At 51.1% G+C, this 10749-nt stretch overlaps 1 long non-coding RNA gene and 1 gene segment (V, D, J or C); both read right to left on the bottom strand.

Annotated features, from left to right (window-relative positions):
- The window catches only part of LOC102373252, a 322638-nt gene that overhangs the window by 98143 nt on the left and 213746 nt on the right, over nt 1-10749 (bottom strand).
- On the bottom strand, nt 7890-9045 carry LOC102371677. The gene is made up of 3 exons (XR_324724.1): nt 8754-9045; nt 8525-8581; nt 7890-7970 (listed from the first exon to the last, which is right to left on the bottom strand). It is a non-coding gene; the product is annotated as an uncharacterized LOC102371677 (long non-coding RNA).

Here is a 10749-nt window from a genome sequence, read left to right as displayed (position 1 = left end):
TGGCTTGGCAGGGTTCAAGATGATACGCACTGGTTCAGCACTCAGCATGTGCCCCACTTCATTTGCATGGGTGGACCACAGCTGTGGAGGTACTCGTGCCAACAGTTCCTCTTGCAAGTAGGAAGTGTCAGGTTCAGAGTACTCCTGGGTTAGCAAAGCCACAAGCTCAGTTTCCCTATGTTCTGGTACCTCAAGGTAAACACCATCTGGGCTACAATAAATCACGCATCCCAGTTTACACAACAAATCCTTACCAAGAAGGTTGACAGGTGCACAGGGGCTAAGAAGAAAGGCATGATTTTCAGACAAAGGGCCAATAGAGATGGAGACAGGTTCAGAGACGGGATGTGGGATAGGTTGTCCGCCTATACCGACAGCATTTATAGTTTCAGGAGAATAAGGTAGAAAAGGAAACTCAGCAGCCTTTAGCGTGGAGCGGGATGCTCCGGTGTCGACAAGACAGGAGACAGGTTTACCAGAAATAAGGCATTCAACAAACGGACCAGATTGGTCAGTAGCAAGCAAAGGAGCGATGATGTCACTGTCCCTCAGGCTGTCCTATTCAACACTGGGAAAATTGACAGGAAGTGGAGGTGGGGGCAGGGACTGGGGTCTGGGTCCTTGGCCGGGGCGCTTGGGGCATTCTGATTTCCAATGTCCTTCTTGCTTGCAATAATGACATTGGTTCCCATAGCCTGGGTTTTGTGGGCTCAAGGATCTATCTCTTCCCCTGAATCTACCCGGGCCTCCCCTTCCCCGTCCTCGTCCCCTTCCTCTACCTGGACCCTGCAACTGAGAAATCTGTAAGGCCATTAACTTAAACTCGGCATTGTCTTTAGACCGTTCCAATTTGTTATGAAAATGGTTAGCCGCAGCAAGGACTTCAGTCAAATCTTTAGTTTCCCAGCCAATAATTACTGTTTGAATTTTCTCAGCAATTTTAGGGTTAAGTCCCTGGATGAATGCTGCCACTATTGCTTGTTTAGCATTTCCGACTGGGTTATCCATTCCTGAGTATCGTTCAAATGCCTGTTTGAGGCGTTCCAAATAGTCACTGGGGTGTTCATTTTTGTTTTGTTTACAGGTATTTATTTTGGTCCAGTCTGCCTTTTTTGGGCAAATTGTGAGAACTGCCTGAACCAAAGCATTTCTCTTGTCAATAAAGTCTTGGCCAATCCCTGGGTTTTGATCTGGCCAAGTACAGGCAGCATACAGACGTAGCATAGTTTCCTTGGGCAAAATCGATCGCATGAGCTGATTAATGTCAGCCCATGTTGGATTATAACAATTTATAACAGTCTGCAATTCTTCCTGAAATTTTTCTGGGTCTTCCCTGATTTTGGGGAATTTTTGAGTTAAATTGTAGAGATCACCTGGAGTCCAGGGTGCATGCACGGTTACTATATTTTGTCCATCGGTGCCAATGCCTGGCATTTGTCTTAGGGGGTAAACTTGTGCAGCTCGGGATCTAAGATTGATGGGAGATCTTTCCATGCCTATTCCCATTCTTCTAAATACACCTGTGGTGGGTTGTGACCCAGGAGTAAATTGCCACACTGGTGATGATTGAGTGGCAGATATGGTGGATGAGTCCAGACTATTAAGCTCCGTGGATGGATTTACTGAAGGAGCTTCAGCTAATGAGTTACTAGCCTGGGCTGCAGCCTGATGTTGAACCGGTTGTTGCTGATGTGGGAGTCCCAGGAGAGCAGGGTTCGAACAAAGGTCAAGGATATCCTCTGCTGGCTCCGGTGGTGGGGGCGCCCCGGGCAATGCTGGATACATCGGAGCGGTGGCCGGCGTGTAATTTGGGGGAGCAGCCAATTTCTCCCGAACAGCTTGTAACTGCTGTTTTAATTTTTCTTGAGAGTCTTTTAGGCTCCTAGTTTGAGATTCTGTCCGCCTTTTGGACATTTCATCATACCAATAAAAGAACGCGTCCCACTGGTTTTGTGGTGTTTTGGATCCACGGGACTCTAAAGCCCCTCTTAAGTGCACTATTTTATCCTGATCAAATGTTCCTTCTTGTGGAAAATGCTTCACAGGATCATCCCTAGTATACCAGTTCCACTTATCCAGGTACTTGCAAGCCTCGGGAGAATAGTGTGTGTACATAAAGTACGCCGGAGTCCCCTTAGGGGGGACGGGAACTTGTTTAGACTGACTCGTTCCCATTTTCAGTCACACAGGGAGACGTAGGAGAGGCTTATTTAGGATGTCCGGGCCGCTCAGTGCCTTGCCCCGCAGTTTTTCACTGCCCAGACAAAAGGCTTCTGACCCGACACCGGCTCATAAAATGGAAATGGGAAGGGAAACACAAGAGGAATCCTTTCACTCCTGCTCTCGGCAGAAGCTACTGGGACAAGGGGTTTGGAAAAGACAAAATCACTCAGACGCCCTGTCCACTGGGTCACGAGGTTTCAGCTGGGCCCCCTTGCTTTCGACGCTACCTTTTTTAGGCAGAATCGGGGCGGCTAGACCCAGCCTTAGTCCCAGACCTGGTCAGTGGCTCATTTTTCTAAATGCACACACACACATTTATTCAATCACTGGGAAGCCCTGTCCACTGGGTCACGAGGTTCCAGTTGGGCCCCCTTGCTTTCAAAACTGCCCTGTCAGGCAGAATTGGGGCGGCTGAACCCAACCGTAGTCTCAGACCTGGTCAGTGGCTCATATTTCTAAATACACACACATGCACATTCATTCAGTCAGCCAGACCTCCTCCCCCACACCGCCTTAGTTAATTAACGACAAGCCCGATGTGCTGTAGGATGAAGGTGCTTCATACAGTTTCTCCCTAAATAAAACGTACGTTACCAGACACAAAATGGGATCCTTTACCAGACAGAAAATTTTAGCCGGCAGTAAGGTTCAGACTGACCTGTTTTAACAAGGTTCAGATCCAGTTACCACGGCCAAGTTGGGAGCCTACAGGCAGTCCTCCTCCGAAACCCCAATAGAGATTTTGAATTAGGTCTCTTACCTCTCAAGTTTGGCGCCTCGGGGTTCGGGGGGGGCAGTCTGCGGTCCTCCTTTCTCAGCCTGTGTTCTGGATCCGAGTCACGGCACCAGGAATTGTCGTGGAAACACACGCAGCATACTTTTGGGTCAGGTCAGCAGAAGCTTTTATTCAAAAGAAACTACAGCTGTAGGGGGGACTCCAAAGTGACATGGATCTCCCAAGCACTTGGAAGGGGTCCCCCCCCAAGAGCAAAATCAGGAGGCTTATATACTTTTTAACAGTTGCTTACAACTCACGTGATCATATAGTGAAATTAGCATGAAAAGCGGCTATAATGTTACTTTATTATTTCTTTGCTGTAATCAGGATGGGAACTAATGGGGGAGGCGAGGTTAGTTCACAAACCTCCTTCTTGCACCTGCAAATCAGAGTTGTACATACTTTTTGCTATCTTCAAGGCCGTGGTGAGCGAAGCAGTTGCAGAGGAGTTACAAAGAACAAACACTTTCTCTTATCTGTTCTACTATACAGAGCCAGCAATTCTCCACAAAGCGGTTATGTCATCTTATAACTAAAATAGTCAAAGTTTAAGGCGCATATTTTTTCTGATTCCACAGGTGCATCATCACATAGGAAACAACACACCTTTTTCTTCAGTTTAAACTAAACTAGAAGCTGTATTAATATGCTAGCGGCCTAGGGCTGGATTATTCAGTTTAATAATCAGCCCTGCTCAGTCAGTGTTTCAGAAGGACAGGCCAGATGGTCAACTAGCCCTTGCCCTCTTCACAGAGACTTTCCTCAGAAAACCCTGCTCTAGGCCCAGGTGACATACTCTCAAACCGGGCTGCTAGGATAGAGTTTACCCCCTTATCCCAACAGGGCCACTAGCCACCACCATTCCCCTACCCAACATGCTCAGGAAGGTCTCACTGACCCTCCCAAGCTGGAGGCATTTCAAAAATGCCCTTTGTATAATGCAAGGGGGTTACACTGAGATTTCAGGTTCTTCCATGTTGGGTGATCCTGGTAGCTTCCTGCATCTTGCACTCATGACAAGCAGGCGCTTCCCAGAAGTTTAGCCCAGTGGAAAAGCAACTCATTCCCTGCAGGTGGATCCAACCTAGGAAATAATGTGCTCAGCAAAACCTGAAATTCCTGCAGAGGAGAAACGAGCAGACTCTTCATATCTAGAGGATGGGGAAGCTGCTCCGCCAGTTGCCCTGAGTGTGGAAAGGCACCTTGGCCCTTTCCTTGCCCTGCAGTCAGCCAGTGCCCCTGCCTGAGGCAGATAATTGCTGGTGCCCTCTGCGCTGATGGTCTTGGTGTGATGGTTGTAGACCTCTTGCATGTAAACCATGATCCAGAGGATCGATGGTTGCCAGGACAGTACAACACCAGCCATACAAATGGTGCAGCCCTGACTGACTGGTGTTAAACTGCATCCTCAGCTGCTTTGTGGACCTTTCTTGGGACCTCACCCCAACAGATAAGAAACTCATGCTGAAGCAACAGGCAGTTAGCAGCTCTATTCAAGTTGCTCCTCCGTAACTGTCTAGGTCTTGGCAAGACAGTCACAGGGACTGGAGGCAGTCAGAGGGCCTGAGGCAGATTTCCAAGCAGCCCTGGTTAGGAAGCTTGCCTGCTTGCCTCACATGAGAGTGGCTTTAGAAAAAGTGGGTCAAACAAGGCTTGCCTCACTGCTGACACCCTGGATCAACTGATTTTATAGACCAAATTGCTTGTTGGAATATTTGAACTCTGATCCCTGGATATGACTTGGATCTGGATTCAGATCGGAGGAAAATGGCTTTGTGGAGTAATGAGCTTGCACATTTCATAATTTATATTGTGGCTCTTTCAGAAACTCAGCTCTGAGACACAGGCTTCATAAAGGAGAAGGAATACACCATTTCCTGGCATGGCAAACCTGAAGGAGTAAGGAGAGGGCATGCTGTAGGTTCTGCTATCAGAAAGCAGGCAAGGGTTTTCGAGTAGAAGTGATATGTTTTATTAGACCCACTGAGTAAAGGAAAAACAGTGCAGAGAGAAGCAGATCCCACTATACATGGCTTTTATAGATTGGTCAGACCTTTATAATGTTCTGAAGAAGCTTGGTTGTCCACCTATACTGCTAAATCTTGTTGAATCCCTATATGATGGCATGAAGGCAGCTGTTATATATGAAAAACAAGTGTCTGAGTCATTCAATGTCAACAACAGATTGAAGCAGGGCTGCTCACTGCCTCCCATCTTGTTTAACATTTACTTCTTATTCCTGCTTCTACATGGGTTCTATGATGTTTGAGAGGGTGTCTATCCCAGCACTAGACAAGATGGAGGCCTGTTTAACATTGCGAAGTTCAGAGGTAAACAAAGATGAAAGAAATCATCAGAAAGGACCTTTTTTTTCAGATGATGTAGCCTTTGTAGCTCACAGTGTTGATGTCCTACAACATCTCATTACCAAGTCCTCTGGCTCATGAAAAATCTCTGGGCTAGTAATAAGCTTGAAGAAGACTGCTATCATGCACCAAGGCTCTTCAGAACCAGTTCCAGATATCACCCTAGATGGTACTCATCTGGATGTTGTTGACCAGTTTATCTACCTTGGCCCAACTGTTACCAGCAATGTAGATCTTGATGCCGAGTTTGCTAATAGAATTGGCAAAGCAGCCAGGTACTTTGGGCTTTTCCAAGACAGAGCCTGGAATAATAGCAAATGGTGAACTAAAGTGAAAACTCATATATGCGAGACATGTGTTTCATCCACTCTTCTATATGGCTCAGAAACATGGGCAACCCACAACAAACATACCAAAAAACTAAACAGCTTTCATATCAGGTACCTGCACAAAATTCTTCAAATAAGAAGGCAAGACAGGGTGACAAATGAGCAAGTGTTTAATCATGCAGGTATGTCATCCATGGAAATGTTGATTAAGAAAAGACTCGGGTGGCTCAGCCATGTAAAGCAAATGCTGGATCAGGGGATACAAAGAATGTGCTGTCCTGTGAAGCTCATAAAGGGTCTAGAAAGAGAGGCAGTCTGCTGTGCAGATTTTGGGATGCTTGCAATGATGACTTAGCATCCTTTGGAATAGCTGTGGATGACTGGGAGGAGTGTGGGAGGTCCCTCTGGTTGGTGGAGTCAGCTTTCAGATGGAGCAAGATGTCACCTGCTTGGTGCTGGCAGGGGGTGCGCTCCACGCCAGGGAGGAGAGAGTCCAGCAGGATCTCCCCGGTGCTACCACGGTGCTGCAAGATCACTTGCCTTGGTCCTGTGATGGCCATGCAGGCTTTCATAACAGGGTCTAGGATGGACCAGGTGAGAAGAGACAGTTACTGCACCACTTGTGCTCTGCCCTGGGCACAAAGGGTCTGAGTCCTTCATGCCCCTGGGTGCCCGTAAGACAGAGAGCCTCACAGGACACCACGTGGCACTCCCTGGTCCCTAAACACCAGCCACCCAAGCCCCGCAGGCATGGCAAGCCCGCAGACCTACCATTCCCCACATAGACGTATTTGGGGTTGCTCTGGGCCCAGCCCTCTCGAGGATGAGAGCCTGTTGCGGGGAAAAGACGAGGGAGTCAATACAGGGGACACGGGCCCACATACCCGCACTCACATGGTAGACACCAGCTCAGACTCACAGGCACATATATACATCTACACGCACTGCAGTCTCCCACATGGACATGCACAACACACACACTGCCCCAGCACACAGGGGCACACACCACCAGAAGGTGGTCAGGGACTGGGGCAGCAAGTATTACTTGGGATGCAAAGGGTTTCAGGCCAGGAGGTAGCCAATTTATCATTTTCCGCAGGCCCCGCTGGGGTGTACAGGGCTCTGGGTTCCTCTGGGCCACAGCTCTCCTCCCTGGAGCCTCCACCTGGACCCTGCTCTGAGGGCTTCTGTCCAGGCCCTAGGAGAGAAGGAGAGGGGACAGTCACCATGCCAGCAGGGGCCTTTCCTGGACACTGAGGGTCCGAGCCCCACACATCTGTGGGTCCTGTAAGGGAGGGAGCCTGTTGGGAGCCCCTCCTGGTGCCCAACTCCATGGATACAGCCCACCCCTGCTCTGGGGCACTGCCCTCGAGGGACCTATCACTTCCTGCACAGCCAGCCTGGGCAGCTTCTGTCGGTGCCGCAGAGTTTCGGTGTGGAGCGGCTGTAGAAGGGAAGAATGGGGGAGTTGGTGCAGGGAGCAGTGAGTGCACGCTGGGAACACAGCCTCACATGCATGCACACGTATGCCAGCCACCATCATGAGCTCACTCACCTATGTATACACTTCACCCCACTGGACACACGGTATCTCACCTGATGGACATCTCTGCACATCGAGATGTCTCCCTAGGTCACATGGGCATGCCCATGCTACCATCTCCCAAGCACACACACATGCACAAACTGAGGTCCTGTGGACAAAGTCCTCCATAATCCGTGCCTGAGTTTCCCCTTCTCAATCCTAAAGCTAGGAGGTGCTCAGAGGCAAGAGCCAGAGGAGTCCCACCCTGATGTCTCAGGGCACCTAGGGATGTGGGGCATTCTGGGGAGAGCATTTCAGACTGCTCAGCCAGGGCAGGGCATAGGGAAGGCTTGGAGGGGACTATTTCGGTCCCCATGGCTGTGGCAGGTATTCATACATGGCCGGGCACAGGACACTGTCTGCTCCCAGGACTGCAGCCAAGGCTCTGGCTGGGGGTTTGTGTCGGTTCAGGGTGCAGGCAGGGACAGGGAGGGCCCAGTATATCATCACTGCCCTGTCCAAGGCTCAGGGCACAGTTCTGCCAGCACCTCACAGCCACTCACCTGGCTCTTGCCCCTGGGAACATCACCTGCCCCCATGTCTTCACCCTCTTCCCTGGGATATGGTGGGGGGCACACCAGCAGAGGGGCCCGCACCCAGACTGGTCTGTGGGTCTGCTTAGGTCTTCTTGGAGGAGGCTGCGGGGCCAGCTGTGCCCCAGATCCTGCAGGTAACTGGATCTGGGATAGCTGGAGGAGGAGAAGAGCTGCTCAGCAAAAGCCCCCCTTGGACCTCTTCCCCCCAGGAGTCTTCAAGCCACTTCCTGCACCCATGGAGAAACTTTGGGGCCTTTCTCAGCCTGCACTGACCCAGATCCCAGACCTCCCACCCACCCCAGCACCAAAGGGCAGCCCCAGCAGACCTGTCAATAGCCAATGGCATCACTGTTACCAGGAGGGCTCTGCTCAGCCTGTGCCTGGGTATGCAGAGTGCCCCCAGGAGGACTGTCAGCTCATGCCCAAGCCACAGACCACAGGCATGGTCACAGAGCTGAGGAGGCCTCATCTCTCCTCCCCACCCCCAATATCCTGCCCAAATGGCATCAAGGAGAGCGCAGCTGAGGCAGAGGCCTTGCGCCTAAGAGCTAAAGCCACATGGAGCCAGGAGAGTGCTGCCCCAGCCAACAGGAGAAGCACATGATAGCCCCTTGCCAGCAGGAGGGTGGAGCACCGGGAACCCTTTGCTACTGCCATGCCAGCCTCACAGCTTGTTGCAAAACCCCGAGGTGTTGCCAGCCCCTTACCCGCACTAAGTCGCCTCTCCGCTGTCTCTCCCTGCTGCTTGGGTCAGAGCAGCTGGTCTGAAATGGAGGGAGAGAGATGGGAGTAAGCAGCCAAGGGCTGGGGCCATGAGGCTCCACGGGCCCCCAGAAAGCCGAGCTCTGTGCGGGGCAGCAGGAGGCACTGGCTCCAGCACCAGGACAACATTTCCCTTTGCAGCTGGGTCTGGGACTTGTCCCTCCAATCACTCACCTTGCTGCTGTGCTGCAGGCACAGCCCTGGGTCTTCCTTACCTATCATTACTATTACTGTGCTATTACTTATTCTATCTACTCTACACCACTGTCTCTATCTACTATTTATCTCCTACTTTTGTCTGCTCTCCTATCTACTATCTATCTGCTATCTCTAAACTCTCTCTACAACTCACCACTAGCTACTCTCTATCTGCTGTCTGTAATCTATGTAATCTAATCTCCTAACTTGAACTCTCTCCAACTAATAAAACCTCTTCTACACCTTAGCTGAGTCTCTTGCGTTGCGCTGAGACTGACCAGAAAGCACCGGTGGCAAGCTTTTATTCCCTGCCCATCCCTGGTCTCCGTGGTGATGGACTGACACGGGAGCTATATCACAGCTTGTGTTGGGCCCTGCACATGGCAGTCGGGCTGGGACCCTGGGCCACATCCTGCCTCCCCACCCCCCCAGCCATTAAGGCCTCTCACCGTGCTCAGGTGTCCAAGCACGATCTGGTTCTGCCCCCACGGTTAACACCAAGCGGGTCCTTCTCCTCCTCTCCATGGGCAGACGCTGGCTGAAGGCTCGGATGGGCACAGGGAGCCGTGGGCCCAGAGTTTCAGGGTCTGCAGCCAGCCAGGGGTGGACCCTGAGCAGAACAGCGAGTCCCAACAGAGCTGGGCTGGCAGGGCCCTCAGGAGGGCTTGTCTAGTCCAGCCCCTGCTCAGGGCAGGATCAGCCCTGTGTGAACCCTCCTAGACAAGGCAATGGAGGAGCTGGTTCAAACATGCTCAGCAGCCCTCAGGCAGAGAAGACAGACCCCCACAGCAAAGGAGCCCCCACCACCCCTTCCGTGCTGATCAGACCGGGGGGCCCCGGCCCATTCAACTAACTGTAGAGCTTCCCACGGTTGCTGGGCTCATGAATTGTGAGGGCTTGTCCAGACTAGAGGTTCATGGGATTAGGAGAGAATGGGCATACTGGGCTACAAGGCCTGAAACAGCCATGATACAAGCCACTTGCAGGAAGGGCAGTCTGAGCTCCTGCCCTGCCCAGTGTGGCAGGGGCCAGTCTGTTGTGGGGCATCCTAATCCCATCCTGCCAGCTCTTCAGGCCATATCCACTAGTCTGGGGGCCCTTCCCAAGCCATTGGGCCATCAGGTCTCACAGCCAAGAGAAAACACCTCCTTCTCTACGTAGTCATCTCTGCTCCCTCCCAGGAACTGGGGCAGAAATGCGGATGATGTGGGTCCTTCTACATGGGCTGTCAATATGGTCCTCTGATGCAGACCCTTTCTCCACTGATATTAAACCTCTTAGGTACCTGTTAAAATTCATGAAAAGGGAAGCATCTGTAATGATTATGAGCTGGCTGCACCTCTGTCTCCATTCTGGTTTCTCTGAGTGCTCCTCCTCCTTGTGTCTCGGGCCTCTTGCCTCTCTCTCTCCTGAGGTTAAATCCCACAATCCTCCCACTTGCAGACTGGGTCCTGGGCTGCAGCCCCTGAGGAATTGCTCTCCCATCAGATGACCCTCTTCCTTCAGATCCCCATTGACATTCATGAAGCCCATTCATTCATTTCATTCCCATTCATTGCAGCAGGGATGAAACTTCTTCAGTCAGGATCCTGGGCCTCAGTGGGCAACCTGTTGCACACATGCATCCTGTCCCCCTAAGTCTCCACACCGGTCACAAAGGAGAACTTTATTGATTACAGGGGTAGGGTGGAAACAGGGTAAAAGGTAGAGCAATATCATAGAAATCTTACAGGAATATCAAAGGAATCCCATGGAGCAAACCAGGGTGGCTGAGTTAGCCGTTTAAACACGCATCTGAGTTACTGAAGCTAAATATCTGATCGGATCTCTAGTAGGTTACTCACTCGCATCATCCAGAGGTGGTTGTTGTTTCCACTGGAGGCAGGGCACTCTTGGAGGATGCGGTGATGAGGAGAGAGCCAGGTTCAGATTCACCTGGATGACCGCATGGATAATGGCTGCCCTTCTTCCT

This window comes from Alligator sinensis, unplaced genomic scaffold (genome assembly GCF_000455745.1).
Source record: "Alligator sinensis unplaced genomic scaffold, ASM45574v1 scaffold653_1, whole genome shotgun sequence".
NCBI lineage: Eukaryota > Metazoa > Chordata > Crocodylia > Alligatoridae > Alligator > Alligator sinensis.
This window is presented reverse-complemented; position numbering and strand designations above follow the sequence as displayed.